The 18849-nt window shown below is 42.5% G+C and overlaps 1 protein-coding gene and 1 long non-coding RNA gene across 6 annotated transcripts in view; both read left to right on the top strand.

Annotated features, from left to right (window-relative positions):
* The first annotated feature begins 10566 nt into the window (after positions 1–10566).
* On the top strand, positions 10567–14377 carry LOC109516304 (uncharacterized). Of its 2 annotated transcripts, none has more exons than XR_002168325.1 (6): positions 10567–11145; positions 11320–11465; positions 11594–11647; positions 12298–12384; positions 14110–14185; positions 14290–14377. It is a non-coding gene; the product is annotated as an uncharacterized LOC109516304 (long non-coding RNA). The 2 variants fall into 2 exon arrangements; XR_002168324.1 differs by having other exon boundaries at positions 14095–14185.
* Positions 14378–15395: 1018 nt separating this feature from the next.
* esr2a (estrogen receptor 2a) overlaps positions 15396–18849 on the top strand; it is a 16542-nt gene continuing 13088 nt past the window's right edge. For 3 of the 4 annotated variants that reach the window (XM_019870759.1, XM_019870756.1, XM_019870757.1), the window contains exon 1: positions 15397–15546. The gene's annotated coding sequence lies outside the window, so the exon portion shown is untranslated. Of the gene's footprint in view, positions 15547–18849 lie in introns of all 4 variants that reach the window. The other variant, XM_019870758.1, reaches the window with a different exon arrangement.

Genomic DNA, 18849 nt, shown 5'->3' with positions numbered 1-18849 from the left:
GGGGGGGGGGGGGGGGGGGGATGTAATGTGGTTAAAGACATCACGATAAAGGCACGGAGCTCAGGCTGACTGATGCCATGAGGCAACTCATTATGGGGGATATCCATGCTTTTGTGTTTGCATGTGGGTCTCATGTGCGTCCGTGTTTGCGTGTCTCATTGCGGATAATACATTTAGGTCCGTGGGTATTCGGACAGTGACGGTTTGCTTTTACACACCAACATAATGAAATTAAACAATTTGATAGGTTCCATGTTAAGCGGCTCAACATGCTTCGATGATCCATTAAATGATGGGCTTTTTAATTTCCTTCTCCGTACTTTTTCTCCTCCGACCGTTCTGATCACGGCTTATCGTGGCTTCCTTACTCCAAGCGATCGTATTCCAGATATTTTTGCAGGCCCTTGCTGTGACAGATGTTGTGTACCACAACGACCGTATGTGTTTGTGTTCCTCCGAAAACAATCTTAATAGCTTCTCGCCAAGGTCAGCGCCTTGACTGTGCTATGTGTGGAATGAGCAAAGTCTTGCGGTGCTCTGCCTTCAGACGACTCCAGAGAGTCGCGCTCATTGTGTGGCAGTCGAAGGGGGAACAAAGACATTTCCACTGGAGGAACTTTAGGTTCCTGTTGATAAGAGGGCAGCATTCTGAGCACGACCGTGTTTACATGCGAGTGTGCAGTGAGGGCCTACAGAGCAACACGGGCTCGCACTTTCCAGACAACAAGTGGTGACTGTACTGTATAAATAGTTACCCTTGGAGAAGCATCAAAGGGAGGGAGAAAATTCCAGCCCAAGATCAAGATTCCCAATCCGAATTCAAATGATGTATGCGCACTGTTTACTTTCAACATGTCCTTCCAGTTTTATCTACCGCATTATGCAATTTATGTCGAACACATTTGTCACCTACAAATTGTAAGATGCATAATATTGTACAACACCTGAACATATTTAGCTGATATACATCTTACTGAAAGATGCAAGTTTGCTGCCTTTAACTTACACTTCGTACTGTGGCTTCAAACCAAGTTCTGCTTCAGAACTGGAACTTTCTTTGAATCCAACTAATCAGGCCAGCCAGTATCTGGGCATGACTTTACATCTTCTCTCACGTCCTATTAAGAAGCTGTGAGACCACTGCGGTGTCTGAACTCTGTTGTGACATTCCCACACTGCCTGCTGCCTTTTCCTGCCAACTGATCAGCCGCTAAATGCAATAATGCAGACAAGACAACACTGCATTTCAACCGTCCATTCACTTATCCTTTTATGTTCCTTTCTTCCCACGGCCAGCCGTGGGACTTTTCTGACTGTGCAGACAGGTTGGATTGTTGACTAAAAGTGTACTATAGAGTATATACAGTAATTTGCCGCTTTACAAACAAAAAGGAAAGAGAATTGAAGGATAGGATTTTGGGGAGGAATGAAATCTCATTTGCTTAGATGCGCTGTAATGACAAACTATTTTTCACACTTCTTCGGCGCTTGCTAGAAAGTGTTGCGGGCGCTTCTATTTGCCTACCGCCTCACTTTAAAAGCAAAGTGTGAACGGAAACCAACACGACTTGGGTGACACCGAACCCGCAGCTGACACCTGATAAAGGACTTAAACGCAGCATGGACACCAGCAGGCGCGGAGCCAAAGATAAATCCACGGTGGCACATTCACAAGCATGTGTGGAAAGGGGAGAGACTCGTGTCTTCCACTTTCAACGGGGCCTATCGGAGACTTCCTGTGTCCGTCATCTAGCTGGCTGCGTTGGTTTTACTCTCCGTGATGCATACAGTGACTAAGTGAAAACCCCGTTAATGAGTTCGAGATAAACGCTGAGCATTCTTGTTTGTTTATACACTTTTTTTTTCGTCTGTGATGGCCAGGCTGAACAAAAGCGACAGAAAAATCCTGTTTGTTCGATTATTTGTGAGCAGACCACTTCCTCACTAAGATGGTGGCTGAAGATTATACTGTTTTGATATTGAGGGTTCTATTGTGACTGAAAAGGATTAAATAAAATCTTCAAAGAAAGAAAATAAATTGCGGAGCACTGGGGTTTTTTTTTTTTGGGTCTTTGGTCATGTGGTGTGTATAATTACAAACAGGCTATTTCTGAGAGATTGAGAATCACGCAAGATGTTAATGTTAGATTATTTGGCGTTTGTGTTGTCTGGGGAGGGGAATAGGTCCATTGGGGCTTAAAAAAGAGAATAGAAATTCCTTTGACAAAAGAGAAGACATTGTGGCTATCAGGCTATGTTCTGGTTATTGGAGATGGATCTAAGATTAGTTGCGGTTAGACAGATGGGACTAAGCCGTTTACGATCTCATGGTGGGCCTTTACAATCTTGGAGGGCCTTCTTCAGCCACCCCTTCACAAAATTTGGTAAAAGTGTTTTATCCTGCTCCCCCTGAAAAAAAAAAAAACAACACACGGCAACATCATTGACTGAGGTAATAAGTCTTATTTACAGGTTTTATGGTGTTACATATACGCCTAAACTCAGTGGCTATTTTATCCCTTGCCTATTGATTTTTTTTCTCCTCACTAGGAATCAATCCGACTGCTGCAGCAAATAATCAGGACATGTATAGCCAGATGGGGACACGGTTTCTACTACAAACGACACAAAAGCGGGATGGCCGATGAAAATATGTTCATATGCAGAAATGCGTTTTGGGTTGTGGCATTGAGACAATGCTTTTACATGTATATTGTAGTACCAAGATCGACCTGTAAGAGGCAGCATCACGCCACAGTGTATCCATAACCGTTGGAAAATACCAAAGAACAAGAAGGAGTAGCACGAGTTCCGGGCCAAAATGTTGTTATAATGAAATGCACGTTTGTACATCTACATAGAGACTGATGTGTTGCGGTCATTTCAACCTGTATTTTGTCAAACATGTCTGATTTTTATCAGACATGTTTGCTTGCTAAATTGCGAGGCCCGTGCATGTAGTATAGCTCCATTAGGTGCATCTGATTGGCCTCGTTGCAGGTGGACTGTGATGACCAAACGTGAAAACATAGGATTGCATCTGCACCTCGTTCTCTTGGTATGTGCCACCCCTTCACGAGGTAAGGTCATTATGAAATTATGTAGAGCTTTCCTAGACATGAAAAAAAAACATCTTAGAACTAAAATGGTAGGAACATTCTCGACCATGATTTAAGATAAGTCGGTTTCTGCAGAGAAAAAAATGTTTTGCCCTACGTAACCAATTAATGATTTTCAATTATGATACAAATTCCTCTTGTTTTGGCTTTGAATGTGGAAATGTGCTCTTTACAGGGGAGGATCTATTTTTGTGGGATCCAGGGCCGTGGGCCACCCCAAAATGCTAAAAAAATGGAAAACAAGCCAGAGTACACAGAGAAAACTGCTGCACGCTAGATGACCTGTCTCGAAATTGAAACCCCGACGGTAAGAACTCTGACACAGTCCCGCTAAACACCGAGGTACCACGCTGCCCCATAAATCACTCAATCAGGGTAAGTACAACTAGACAATTAAAAAATAATTTCTTCCTCATTATCAGGTGTCTGCTATTGTATCATCTTCAATATTCAACACCAGATTTAGTTCACTTGAATACATCTCATTCTATGCTACACTTAATAATGCTGCCCCCTACTGTTGGAATATAACCCTAACGTGTTCAGTGGTAGGGTCGGTGGTCCAGAAATTTGGACAGGGGTTTTGGGGAGAAAATGGAAAAAAAATCAAAGTACAATGAAATGAGCTCTGCTCTCTAAATCTAACTGTGTGCTTGCTCAAGTATCCGCTCAACGCTAACATAAAACACGCTCATTAGAGTGATTGCATATAACGTTGGCTGCAGGATGGCTTAATGATTAGCATGTTCCTTTTTTTTTTTTTTTTTTAAGTACAAGACACTACCCGATCAGTGGAGGGTTCAACATTCCAGGCTTTTATTCCGGCGCACAAAGGGAACTTTTTTTTTTTTTTTTTGGCTGCGCGCTATAAATCAAGCCAGTGACAGTGGAGCACAATGTCACTGATTTTCATGTCGTGGGCTACAGGCACGCCAGCAACATCGGCATCACACATTCGTGACCTCTCCAGAGCAGAACCTTTTAGGGTTCTATAGCGGTAACTGGCAAATGAAGCATGACCGCAGGTTAACCGTTAACTAGCACTTATGTAGGTTTGTTTGCGTTCTTGATTCATATACATCTGGTCAAAGGTGTGACCAAAAGAATTCTTCCAAGTGTAACCTTTTTTTTTTTTTCCGTTGAATGAAAAAAGTGAAATTTAATCGCCATTCAATTAAGTTGTGCGCCTGCAGTTCAGACTCCGATGAGTATGAGCTCTCACATGCACGAAGTCGAAGTCACAGCAGGCTTGTCTTTCGTCCAAATGTGTCATCCCACTGAGCGCAAGTTGTAATCACAACAGGCAGGTGGTAAAAGCTGCAAGTCACACAGTTCGCACAGGAGGATTTATGGCCCAGCTGGTGTCAGGCTCACACTGCGAAGCAACGCGCACTCCCCTCACTCAGTGACGGCAAATAAGGTATAAAACATGCGGGAGCAGATATCAGCTTGCACAAGATGATGGCTGTTGCCAAAGTTAAAAATCCATCGAACGAACGGATGGTTGGATGGAACAAATATCAGAATTAAATATAAGTCATACAGAAATAATGATTAAAATGTGCACCTGTATGGCGATTCATTAACTTCCAATTGAAAGCGTCTGACCTCCACTTATTGGAGCTGATGAGTGCGGAAACAAAACACGGAGGCTGTAAGTAATCCATGAAATAATGAAGGTGCACATGAGTAAAATGGAGGGAGACAAACAGTAGCAGATGGGAGAGCAATGCATCGACTGGGGGGGGGGGGCTCATTTTGGGAAAGGGGAGTGCGGTGGGTGTCGGGTGATGGAGTGCTGTCCTTTCCATCAGCCTCATTAGTTAATTATATTGTCAGAGATCCCATTAGTGTCTTACAGTTCACTGAACTCCTCCCTTTGTATCAACATCTACTCAGGGTTTGTCTGTTTTTGTGTGTGTGTGTGTACACACTCACACTCACACACGCACACTAATTGTGCATGTTTTGTCATTGAAAATATATCAGGATTGGCACAGTTTTATGTATGATTTCATTTTTATTTACTTGTTAAGCGTTACGGCGGCCCTCTGGTCACGAATGCCCGAAGACAGCTGGGATCGGCTCCACCACGCCCGCGACCCTTGTGAGGGTAAGTGGATGAGAAAATGGATGGATGGATGTTAAGCATTACCAATTTCTTGCATGTGAATCATAATCAGTAATTTTGACTGGCAGCTTCCACAATATTGAATTTCATTTTCGCTATCGCAGTGGTTGTCAATCTTTTTGCACTGATTACCACTTCAAAATAAAACCTAGCTCTCCAAGTGCCACGAAATGACAAACATTAAAATACAGTCCCACATATGTATCAAAAACTGATTTTTTGTCCAAAAAAAAGTATATTTTACATATTGCCATCAGATAACCAATTAAAAAATTATTGTGAAATATTACAAGTTAATAATTTTGGTCCCAGTAAAGCCAGGGCCTGGACAGAATGATTGATGGAGAGATGTTTGGGTGGATGGAGCTTTTTAACGTCAGAGGCGGCGACAGGTTGGTGTAAGTGAGGAGATAGACCGCGAGGGGGCACTGTAACACTAGTTATGCTGCTCCTGCTCACCACATTCTTTTTTTTTTTTTTTTTCCCGCAAGATGATTGAAACCTTTGCTGATCATTTCAAGCACAGAAAATAGTTTTTATGGGAGCGCACCATGGGACGTCAGGGGTGAACCGTCTTTAGGAATTATTTTTTGTTGTCCGGTATTTATCATAAAGCCACAGTACCACATGGGATGCCATTGCATCGCCGGGGGGGGGGGGGGCTCATTTTGGGAAAGGGGAGTGCGGTGGGTGTCGGGTGATGGAGTGCTGTCCTTTCCATCAGCCTCATTAGTTAATTATATTGTCAGAGATCCCATTAGTGTCTTACAGTTCACTGAACTCCTCCCTTTGTATCAACATCTACTCAGGGTTTGTCTGTTTTTGTGTGTGTGTGTGTACACACTCACACTCACACACGCACACTAATTGTGCATGTTTTGTCATTGAAAATATATCAGGATTGGCACAGTTTTATGTATGATTTCATTTTTATTTACTTGTTAAGCGTTACGGCGGCCCTCTGGTCACGAATGCCCGAAGACAGCTGGGATCGGCTCCACCACGCCCGCGACCCTTGTGAGGGTAAGTGGATGAGAAAATGGATGGATGGATGTTAAGCATTACCAATTTCTTGCATGTGAATCATAATCAGTAATTTTGACTGGCAGCTTCCACAATATTGAATTTCATTTTCGCTATCGCAGTGGTTGTCAATCTTTTTGCACTGATTACCACTTCAAAATAAAACCTAGCTCTCCAAGTGCCACGAAATGACAAACATTAAAATACAGTCCCACATATGTATCAAAAACTGATTTTTTGTCCAAAAAAAAGTATATTTTACATATTGCCATCAGATAACCAATTAAAAAATTATTGTGAAATATTACAAGTTAATAATTTTGGTCCCAGTAAAGCCAGGGCCTGGACAGAATGATTGATGGAGAGATGTTTGGGTGGATGGAGCTTTTTAACGTCAGAGGCGGCGACAGGTTGGTGTAAGTGAGGAGATAGACCGCGAGGGGGCACTGTAACACTAGTTATGCTGCTCCTGCTCACCACATTCTTTTTTTTTTTTTTTCTTCCCGCAAGATGATTGAAACCTTTGCTGATCATTTCAAGCACAGAAAATAGTTTTTATGGGAGCGCACCATGGGACGTCAGGGGTGAACCGTCTTTAGGAATTATTTTTTGTTGTCCGGTATTTATCATAAAGCCACAGTGTGCTTAAGAGAATTAATAAATCATACTGCAACTTAAAATGTTCCGTTTCTTTCCTCCTTTTGATGGAAGAGAAGTTTGCTTATAAAGCTATTAAAAACATGCTTGTCCTCGTGAGCGATGAGGGCGAGCGAGAGGCTAATCCCAGCTAATTCATTTGCAAGGTACATTTAAAGACTCAACCACTCGCATTCATAGCTACGGACTGTTTTGCACCTTTGAAACTAACTTTCATGTTTTTGGACTATACGAGAGGAAAACCAACACATGCCTCCTCCACACAGGAAACGAAGTCAAACTGAACCTCACCAAATTAGGCCATTGTGCTATACTGTATATAAATAACTTGAAAATGAATAAAGATATGTCTAATCAATAGTTCTCCTGTGGAGTCTGATTTAATACCAAATTGTAAATAAAAATGATAAAAGCATTCTAGGCACAAAACGATTCTCACAAGACGGAGAACAATAAAACAAAAAAGTTTACAGCCTAGAAGCCCGTCTGGCTGTTTTCTTCCTGGATCATTGTAATTTATCTTGACACGCATAATGTTGTGTGTTCGTTTATGACGCATAGTCTCGCGCTAATCTGCGTCTGAAACTCAACTGTGACCAGTGTACTTTAAATCTGCCAGTTCGCGTCAAAACAAAATGTCGTAAACACGCCTCGCGTCTCCTCGCTGACGGCGTGATTCATTTGCAAACGCGCTCGGCCAAGTCATGAAATGGCTTTTAAGTTTGGTCGGGAAGAAACACAATCGCTCGATTTGATGAATTCCCCATGCAGAAAACCGGCAGAATTTTTGTGGCTGCGGAACATTATACATTATCTTTCCGCTTTGATTGTATTTCAATGGTTCTCTGTCCGTCTTGACGGGGCTCGAACTGTTCCAGATGGTTGCAAACATACCTTGACGACAATGGCGAGGAGACTTCTTTTAACCAAACAACGTCAAACTGACATTGCGTGGCAGCCTGCCTCGATCCATCAATGGAGTCGTTGTTATTGCTGAGAAGGGGTAAAATATAAAAGTACAGTATTTGGCCGCAGTCTGCTACATCTGCACATCGTCCTTGTCTGCTCTCCTCGGGGGTCGCGTTGTTAACTTCTACAAGCTTTTAGGGAAGCAATACTTGATGTGATTTCCAATACCAAACCCCCCCCCACCCCGCCCCCCCCCCCCGCCCATCCCAACACTTCTTCAAACTATGAAATATAAGTATTTTAAGCGCTCTTAACAGCCCAAAAATAAGGATTAAAAACAAAAATAGAACAATCTTGTGAGGAAAGTGTATGATGAGCCTCGCCTCTTGCTATTAGTCTTCTATTTCCTTGTCCTATGTGGAGTCTCTCACATTTCAAACGATATCTAAAAATCAGTTTGTGTGTATAGTACTCCACTTTTGAGATAGTGGACCTCAGAGTTTGCAGTGGAGGTTTTTTTTCCCCCCCTCGTATGTGAACAGTTGGACTGGCTGATGTAGGTTTATCTAAGGTGATTCTAAACAAAGCCTACATATAAACTAAATATATTATAAATGGAATGTTTTAAAAGTGGGTGGTGTCTACCCCTTGGAAGGACAGACGAAAACAATTTCCCAAGGGGAAATTTGGGATGAATGACAGATGCGGAGGAATGTGTGTTTTCTGTGGAATAGATGAATTTGATTTATTCTCATTGGCCTGATTTTAAGAACGCGCCATAAAACTCGAAACCCACTAAAATAACACTCTTGAACCTGTGAATTAAAAAGAGCTGCATAATATTTCTCAGAAATTAAATGTGGAATAATTGTGTGGGCTGTGTGGTTATATGCACTTTTTTTTTTTTTTTTTTAACAGTCTGGATGGTTTTAATTGCTGTTCAGTGGAGCTGCATTACTCCCACATCACAACGTGTACCAAACGAGTATGTGAGGCACGCCGCTCTGCGGCAGTAAATAATCTTTCGTCTTTTGCAGGAAACCAGCAGCAAAAATGACATGCAAATCTCTCTGCAGTTTCTCTCTCTCGCTCTCTCGCTCTCTCGCTCTCTCTTGCTCTCTCGACCTCTCCCACACACTCTGTAAACCTTTCCATCTTTGTGATCACAATTCTGGCCAATTATTAAAAGCTTGGTACATGAAAATTGGACACTGAGCTCTCCAACTCAAATTTCACAAACTGGACTTGTGACACCAGGGCGCACGTGCACATTTAATTTGTGTCGATTTGTTCATCCATTCATTCATGCGTTGTCCGACCTGCTTATCTTCGTGAGGGCCACAGGCATGCTGGTGTGTTTACAGTGCTAATTCTAGCTTAGAATTAGCCTGATGAGTGAAGGCTTTGGTCTGACTCGGTGGGATGGGCGAAGTGGGTTTGTTAAGTGAGGCTAAAAAAGTGCACCCCTCCTCAGGTATACGAACATCGGCTAACTTAAAATCGATCCTGAAACTCAAAGGGAGCCAATGCGATGATTTTTTGAATTAGTGTTATCACAGTTACACCAAGCCTTCTGATCTTCATCAGGACAGGCGCTGCGGAGTTCTGTCATAACGGTAAACTGTAATATACTTTTTATACTTTACAAAAGGTGATAAAAAGCACGACAAAATGCTTTATCGCTAATCTGCTATCGACATGATGAGAGCACCTGCGACAAAGTAGACTCGCATGCCAACACCACCAGATGTCTCGTGTAATTGTCCGCCTTGACTAATGAAGTTAAAGTAATCTGACTGAGCGTACTCTCGCAATGACACGCTTCATTGTCTTTTCTGTCCTCTATAAAATAAATCTTACAATAGCGGTCGCGTAAATCTCTTGCAGAATAGAATGCTCATCCAAACCGGACAGGGGAAAAATATAAAAAGTCATTCCTGGTTTTTGGCCTCTGTAAAGAAATCAACAGAATCTGAAACCTTCCACAGTTTATGGATACATTGTTTTTTTTTATGATGTGGAAAAGGGCACATTTAGAGAGCACAAAAAAGAGAGAGAGGAAAAAAAAATATCACAGATAGTCATGATCCAGCTGTATAAGTGTAGAGACATAAATCTCCTGATCACAGTCTGGTCTGGCCTTGACTCGTGTGATCAAAAGAATTCTTCCCTCTGTCTTTTTATTTTTTTTTCCTTTTTAGTTTAGCTTACGCAGACTTGTTAGTAAAAAGCTAACTGGGCTCATTCAAGCATTTTTCTTTGATTGCACCAAGCTATGCCACAATGTATTATGATGTGAGTTGACTTTTTTTTTTTTTTAAATACAGAGTGCTCAATCAACCATATCTCAGTGCTAATTATTGCTGACTTATCAGAAAGAGGAAAAAAAAAACATCTCCAGGTGCCATTGAACTGATAGTACCGCTACGCCAAAAGGGAGTGTGTGCTACTTCCCTTGCTCTTTGTTATGGCAACCTATGTTGGTTGTGACAAGTCCAATACAATGCACAATGCTGAAATGCGCTGCTTTGAACACCGTCATTTGACTTTTTCCTTTTCTTTCTGTCAGCCTGCACTATCTTTTGCACGTGTCATCATTTTACCGCCTTTGTTCCTTGGGCTTTGGGCTCTGACCTTCCCGTGTATCGTTCTGCAGGCACGCCGGCTTCCTCCCACATTCCAAAAATATGCTTGTCGGATTCACTGAAGACTCTAAAAGGTCTGAATGTGAGCGTGAAGGATTTGTTTGTTTATATGTGCCCTGCACTTGTCCTGTTTGGGGTTGCATAAACCGCCAAGAATAGATTGTTTGGAATTACCTTTCACCGGAACTAAAATTGTGTTTTTTGATAGGTTTAGTCCATGGAGCAGCTGGAACTGTTCTCGAGTCACTCGCTCAAGACAGCCTCCAAGTCAACAATTGTGGGATCGATTAAGTTAAACGAACAGGGACAAGTTTGGTTGCAGTGTGTGAAATTTGAGATTTCGCGAGAGATCAGTTGCTGACCCCCTCTGATTTATGAGTGTTATTTTTCTAACTCTGCTCAGCGCAGGCATTCGGTGCTGTCAAAAAGTATTTATTCGCCCTCTTCTCAATTTCTTTCTTTCCCGCTCCACTTTAATGTTTAAGATCAAAATGTAGAGCATGTCCTCAGCACTTGACCATTTTCAAGTTTCTATTGCGTCCTTTGTCTTGCTGTCCCAATTCTTACTAGGCACATTTAAACCCAAGGCTACGCGTGGCCGGCAAAGGCACCAATGAACTGTTCGACTCGCCATCCAGCCGGTGCAATATAAGCCGCAGAGGTAAGTGGAAAGCAGGAAGAGGATTTATTTTAATTCATCTGGTTTAAATTTAGTTTTTTTTTCTTCCTGAAAATGCTTTATTTTATTTATTTTATTTTATTTTTTTGGGATAATATTTGTTATATTTTTCACTGCAATATATTCGAGGATGGCAACTGAAATGTTTTCCCACAGTGCGAGAGTCCAGCGACCCAAAAAGCAAAGCGGTGCCCCCCAGCGTCACCTCGTGTGCCAGATCGCCGAAATATGAGCAATAACTTCCCACTCTCACTTCTACAAAGCTGGCAGCATGTGATGCCGCCCTGTCCCATGCCTCAAAGGTCAGCATGAACCTCTGACCTTGGCCTGACCTTGCCAGCCTTGAGGTCAAGCAGTTTTAATTCCTGCTTTTGACGCAAACCGTTTTGGAAAACATCCCACTTTTCTTTGCTTTTGGGACGATGGAAAGACTCCGATGGAACGTCAGGTTTCCCGTGGGGATCATGGAACCGGAAACGTAATGGTGAGTCAGCTCGTCAAGTGTTTACAAGCCGAGTTTATGTTACACTTCGCAGTAAACGGAATCGGCGCTGCCAAATAGGAACTTTGGAGGACAATTCTTTGGGATGATGAATTTGAAAGGAGGGTATAACCATCTGTGTTCCTCTTACTGATGACTCCATCTCTCTCTATGGGCACATAGGACTTCTCCTTTCTCTCTGCCAGCTGTTTCCGCCCGAAAAGAAAAACACCCCCCTCCAAAAAATTGTGATTAAATAACCATGGACAACAACACTGTCAATATGATTGCGTTATAATAATAGCAATCGCGCAAGACTCCAAACTTACAACAGAAAAAATGTTGTTGCGCTTCCAGGCCATATGCAGAAATGAATTACATTTAGAAATCAAATAAAGCCAATATCACACTCTATTAAATACAGGGTGGTGGTGGTGGTGGTTGTTGTTTTTTTTTAATCTGACAAGAAAAAAAGCACAAGGTCACATTTATTAGACAAATTATTAGTTATAGTTATAGTTAGTCAATCACTGATGGAAGCATCCACCATATTGCTCTCTTCACCATATTTTAGACCAGCAATGGACAAAGCCGTTTTCTGTTACGCTGAATGCCCATTTGATTTTTTTTCATGTGTGTGTTTGTGTTTTAAGGGGGCGAATGCCAACAAAAGCGGGGAGGTCAGGACCCCCAGCCGAGCGTTCTCCGCTTCCCAACTATATTTCACCTTCCAATGCCCGGTACGTACCAAGACTGGTTGCACAATCAACTGTTCCCACTCAATTTTACACCGTCAGTGAGTGGGAACTCAACAAGCACTGTTGCTGCCAGAACTAAGCGATGGAAAAAGTCAACAAAGAATATACACTTTAAAATGAAAGTAAATTATGATTTCCTGTTAAGAAGAAATAGAAGCCTGCAAGGGCACTACGGGCATGCTTGACAGTTTGTGCCGAACAAGTCTCCACACAGAATTATTGCCTTTAATCATTTGACAGCGATTATTTTATAACGATGCAAAAGGAAGATACACAAGATGTACAATCGGCCTTATGACTGCCATAAAATGTTGCTTCCAGTGTACAGCAGTCAGCATATTAAAGAAAGGGGAGTCGGGGAATTTCTAAATAAAACAAAGTAAGAGCAGAGTTATTATTTGGAGAAAAAAAAATGTCTTCGGGTCACAGAACAACTGGAGATACAATGTAAAACTTATCAAATTTGGTATCGCAAAGCCAATTGTTAATATCCCAGCTTTGGCTGGGGAAAAAAAAAATCAGTCATCAAAGCGCTGTGAACCAGATGATGGATGTGAAAGCTGCAGCTGGAGTGACTTATAGCACATTTTGCACCTCGTAGCTTGTTGCGTGCGTGTGTGTGTGTCCGAACGTAAAGACGGGAGTCCATTACCTTCCCGCGTCAGATGAGCTTCTGAAGCAGCGACGGATTGAGCAACCACAAAAACGTAATCACCCAAATTGGCTTTTGAGAGGTAGAGAAATGAGTGCATCGTAATTTGGAAAGATTATCTTCGCAGGTAAGGTGGTAGGTGGTGGTCTGTGTTCGGAGGGGAAAATTACAAGGATGAAAATGACAATTTAGACACACATCCTGACTTGTGGCAGTGAGCAAGTGTCGAGAAGGGAACTGAAGCCGGCGAGAGTATTACTACAGCTCAGAAAGGATCCATTTTGTCGACATCTGAAATTATTCTTATTTTCCCGTTTTTGAGGATGGGGGGGTTTTCGTTTTCTTTCCATTAAAAAAAAAAAAAAGAAAGTCATGAGTTTGCTGGTTGATGCCTCGGCTGTATCAAAGCATGCGTTAATCTAACTCTGTTTTTTAAATGCCACATTGTTTTCTTGCAGCCTCGGGCTTTTGTTGGCAATTTCCCTTCCACACACAGAGCTCAGGAGTTGAGCGGAAAGTAGCGGCCACACCTCCGCCCAGCTCGTTTGTTCATTCGGTTGAGTAATCAGAAGGTGTGATTCCATCCCAAAATTGTATGCGAATGAACTGATGCTCATCGTTTAGCTGAAACATCAGTCAAAGAAATCACGGGCGAATACAAGAGATCACAACAGCTCATAGAAAATCAGAAATACGATGCATGGTCGGGATGTCAGAGCAATCTGAACGGATGCTGATGAATCGTTTTGAGGCCTTGCTCACGACAACTCAGCAGGACTCAAAAAGGAAAGGTGGATGAGGTTGCGCGTTGTATTTTTGTACATTTTTTTTGCATTGGAAAGACTCTCCGACAAACAGTGCTTTAATATGATTTCGACCACTTGGGACTTCTTGTATTCCTCCATTGTGCAATTCTGTTCACTCTGGACTGCTCGCAAGTCCACTGCAGGGAATATATGCACAAACAACCACTCCCAGACACGTTTTAGAAGTTAAGTATTAAATCGACCTAACGTTGTGGGGTGTTTTTTTTTTTTTAGGAATGTGGGAGGAAGCCAGCGCATCCGGGACAACCCACGCAAGCGCAGGGGACAACATGCAAACTGCATAGGAACAACGTACCTCAGAACTGTAAGTCAGCCGTGTTAACCACCATTCCACCGTGCCCAGATTTTAAATCACCAATGATTCATACTCCTGTTTAGCATTTTAACAGTGCACTCCTGGCTTTTCAGTCACTCTTCATGAACTCTGTGCACATCACTCATGATACCTGCCAAGAAGGATTATCATGTTGACAGCAACACACAGCACCTGGCAAGTAGACTTCATTTTCTTATTATGTAAATATCCAGCCTTCCATTTTCTGTCGCACTTGTCCCCATGAGGGTCATGGGTGAGCCGGAGCCCATCCCAGCTGATACGCTTGAGAAAAGCGGTCAATCCGAGTGCACACGTATTGACAGACAGGGCACATTTACACACACATGGAAAATTTGGGGTCTTCAGTTTACTCAACATGCATGTTGGAGGCTTGGGGAGAATATGCAAACGCCACAAAGGAGGCCAGAGCTGAGATTAAAAATCATGAACTTCGGAACTGTGAGGCCTTTCAAGCTGGCCACGAGTTCGCCATATCAATTAGACTTTTTATTTAATTTTTCTGCCAAAATTTTCAAAATCAGCGACACAGATGGGATTCTATGATTCAAATTTAGGAAGAAATAGAGGCTGGAACTCCCAGCATGCCATGTGGCATTGTGTAAGTAGTTGCTCAGAATTACGTTTTCATTGTTAATGTCTGATGTTAATTATTTCCCAGTAGTAGTAGTAGTAACAGACTTGTGTTCATCCACCCCTTTTATTGAATTATTGTTCACTCACTGTGGATTTATGTGCTCGCACTTGATTTACAGCTACGCCTGTATTTTTAACTAAAAATCGATGCATTCTCACGTGGTGGTGTGGGGGCAGAGTGCGGTCATTATGAAAGTGGGGAGATGTGGCCCCGATGTCACCCCTGTCATCTGCCCCCATGTTCAAAGCAAAGAACGAATATCATTTTGATAAGCAGTGCAAAATATATAGAGGACTCACTGTGTTTTTAGTAGCGGGGTTTTTAAATGTATTTTTTTAATCTCTGGACTGAAAAATAAATTATATTACACGGGTCTGCTTGGCAGTTTTGGGCTTTTTTTCCCCTTGATGACAAATTAGTTATAGCCTCTTGGCAAAAGTGAGGAAATCGCTTTATTTTGGAGGGATGAACCGGATCTTGCTTAACTCACTGTGGTGCGTTTGACCAGGTTCCAGTTGGCCCCCCTGGTTCGGAGCTGGTTCACCAGTTGCTCGTTTTGAACGCAATCTTTCAGGGAACAGCGTGCAGTTGTCACTTTATCCCACACTTGAGTGTGACGAGATATCGCCAAGTGACTTGTCGTGGCGACGCAGAGCCGCGACAACTTTGTGCGACTGCGCATCTGGCAGTGAAGGTGAGTAGTGTTGTTTTAGGATTATTTTTAATGTACACTGTTGTTCTTGCCTGTACGGGCACCACGCGTGGAGGTGGGGTTCGCTTAAAGTCCCGAGAATCTACACTCGCTGCATGTCAAACATTTTCTGCTGAAGCAACAAGTGGAAGGCCCTGAGCTGCGTGCGTTGCTTTGTCCGATGACACTTGAACGCCACTGAATTCACGAGTGGGTTAAACAGGTGACAGATAACAGTCGTGCAAGAGATCGCCAGAGTGTGCACAATCTCGTTCTGACTTAACAGTAATGGTAGTTTTTTTTTTTATAACCTTAATAATACTGTACTCTGAGCGCAAGGAGTGCCTTCATGTTAACATTTTTTTTTTTTACCGCACACGTGGTTCTCCTCCAGTGTAATAACACCTTCTGACGGCGTGTTGGGGGTCATTAAATTTAAACAAGAGCATTTCAACAACCGCTTAGCACCGCGTGTAAATAACAGTCCGCTCGCTATCAGTCACTCACTCGCTCGCATTTTTTGTTCTCAGAGTTGGAACTGTAGCGATGCAGCTTTTCAAGTCATTGATTCCTCGTTGTTGTTGTTTTTGCAAAACAATGATTGACTGATGAATGCTGCTTCCTGCGAATGTACCACTAAGTTTCGTTTTATGCAGATAGTGTTGTCACAGTCACTTAGTCCGCAGCAATTTTGTTTATGGCTATAGCTTGTAAATGCAATTGTTTGATCGTTCGTTGCAGCAGTTCTGCAAGATTAAAAGCATTCCTCTTATTTGGGGCTGATACAAATGTAAATTCGACTTCTTAGCACTCTCTAAACTACTAGTTCGCTGCAGTTAGATGATCCCAACTTGTATAGCATCAGCGGCACTCTGAGAGTACAACAAATCACAGCTGCAATCAAACAGAAAGCAACCTTCTCTAATGAACAAACTCTAAAATGTGGATTGCTTGCAATAAAGCATCTATTGTCATCGTCATAGCGCCCTCCGATGAAATGCTTCACTGCCCTATAGCTTGCTGGACCAGCCAGGACTCTTCTTGTGAACATTACAGTTCAGAGATACGTGCACTTTGTCCAAACTGTGCCGTGACAAGTTTTGTTGTTTGGTTAGCACACACAGTGTGTTCATTTCTTAGCTTTGTAACCTTTGATCGAGATTTTGTTGCTAACCGAAAGCATATTTACGGCTGTGGGTTTAATGCAACAGATTTGAAGTCGAGTTTTCTACAGAACTAAACTGGTGTCGGACTGTGGCCGTTAATACCCCTATCTGGCTATCTATCTGTTTTTCAAAAACAATACCCAGTTGGACTAGGTAACAAATAAGGGTTGAATCCCAGTCATGCTCTGCTTTACTTTCTGTGTGGGTTGACAACGGGGGTAGCTATTTTCTTGATTAAAATTCCCGACGATTGACTCCCACTGGCTGGCACGGACCACCTACCACTCCTTAACAGAGGAAGGTGCAGCTTCTTGGTGCACAGCCGTTTCATATCCACGATATTAAGGAGGCGGGGAGGTTTTATTTGGGAGGGATGGATGGGAAACGGCATCGGCCTTGAGCGTTTGTGTTCAAAGCGTGGACTTTTCTTTAATGGCTGGGAAAAGTTGTGTCATTTATAGTTGGACTTTACTTGGCGCTGACCTTTTTGTGTGCATGGTGGGAGTGTGCAGGTCTGTAAAATATTTGCAAATGTATTTAGTGGCGTGCAGGCGATCAAACTTGATTTATTATTTCATTAAAAAACAAGTTTTGAATGAGTCTCGTTGAGATGGGAGTGCATAGGTGGCGCATTGCGTGGTGCAGCTTTAGCCGCTTTTGCTTTTTAACAATTACCATTACCCTCCGCTAAACACTGTAGTACAAACAAAACACACACATGCGCGCGCGCGCGCACACAATGCATGTTTGACAAGAGGGGAGGCAGCTTTCAAGTCAAGGTCAAAGCTTCCAGCGAGGGCGGGTAAACCCTCCACATCTGCGTTTACCCCCAAATGGCAGTTTAAGAAGCACCGGCCCGCCATGTTGTTTTTTTTTTTTTTTTTTTTACATTTTTATTTTTTATTTTGCTGTTTTCCGAGTGTGACTCATCTGGTTTAGTAGTCACTTAGTTGGATACAGACTTAAGTTTATAGAAAACTTAATGGAAGAAGACAGTAACATTGTTTTATTTTTTTTTGGTCCACTTATCGTTTGCGCACAGTAGAGTCGATCCAAGTGAAAAGCCTTGGTGTTGAATTACCATGCCTCTTGAATCGTACCCAGAACTAAACTAACCAAACTAGTGAGCTGCGAGTCGGCGTTGTTAAACTTCAAACCGAGCGTGCATCCCCGTGTCTTTAACTTTGGGTTGTTACCTGACTTTAGAAGTCTGGTGAGACTTGATCAACCCCCAGGTGACTGAGGTAAAGTTGAACTCCCCCGACAGCGCACTTGACCTGACTCCCTTCGGTCTGTCCGTCGACCATCATTGGATCATTTTCAAAAACTTTTGAAACTTTGAACGGACAAACAATTTTTGTCTGAGCGACTGAAAACGCTGTCATGAATCCTGAACAATAACTTGAACGCAATACCTAAAATTCAGCCTCAGTGCTTTGACTTCTACGCATGAAAATAAATTGGGATGGCTGAGCATTCCATCCCAGTTTCTCACCACAGTCTTGCGCAGTACGCCAACGTTGGCATACGCTCGCCAGCATTCACCCCCGGCCAGTATTTATGATTTCACTCATGCAGAGCAGGGGATGAAACTGCAGGGATTTAATTTTTTATTTATTTATTTTTTATTTTTTAAAAGGAGTAGATAATATACTTGGCACCCAAAACCGTAGGGTGGTTAAATGTGTTTCCCATTGTCAAGTTTAGTTGTTGCAACTTTGAATAAGTGTTCCTTACTACTAATCAGTGATCACATCACAGGGTCGCTGTGTTCTGGGAACGTTGTCTTGTTTAATTCCAACGTCAATGTATAATAGATTCCGACCGTTCAACAGATGACGATACCGACATGGCGTGAAGTTCGTACTGGATAGATCACTCACTCCTTTAGTGCATGGTTAACCCTCACTCACGTCCGAACAAACTGACAATAAATGAAAGCGATGCCAAAAAGGAGCAAAGAATGTTCTCCAACTGTGAGTGAAGATGAGACGGCTGGCACCCAGGAATGATTAACTCCGCTGGGTGCGCTGTATCAGATGTTGTAAAAGCAAAGCAACACGTCTTGTACTTTCCTGGGATCCGACCTCTGTGTGTGTGTGTGTGTGTGTGTGTGTGTGTGTGTGTGTGTGTGTGTGTG

The sequence above is a fragment of the Hippocampus comes genome, unplaced genomic scaffold (genome assembly GCF_001891065.2).
Source record: "Hippocampus comes isolate QL1 unplaced genomic scaffold, H_comes_QL1_v1.1 scaffold243, whole genome shotgun sequence".
NCBI lineage: Eukaryota > Metazoa > Chordata > Actinopteri > Syngnathiformes > Syngnathidae > Hippocampus > Hippocampus comes.
The sequence above is the reverse complement of the archived record's forward strand: the minus strand, read 5'-3'. Positions and strand labels throughout refer to the sequence as shown.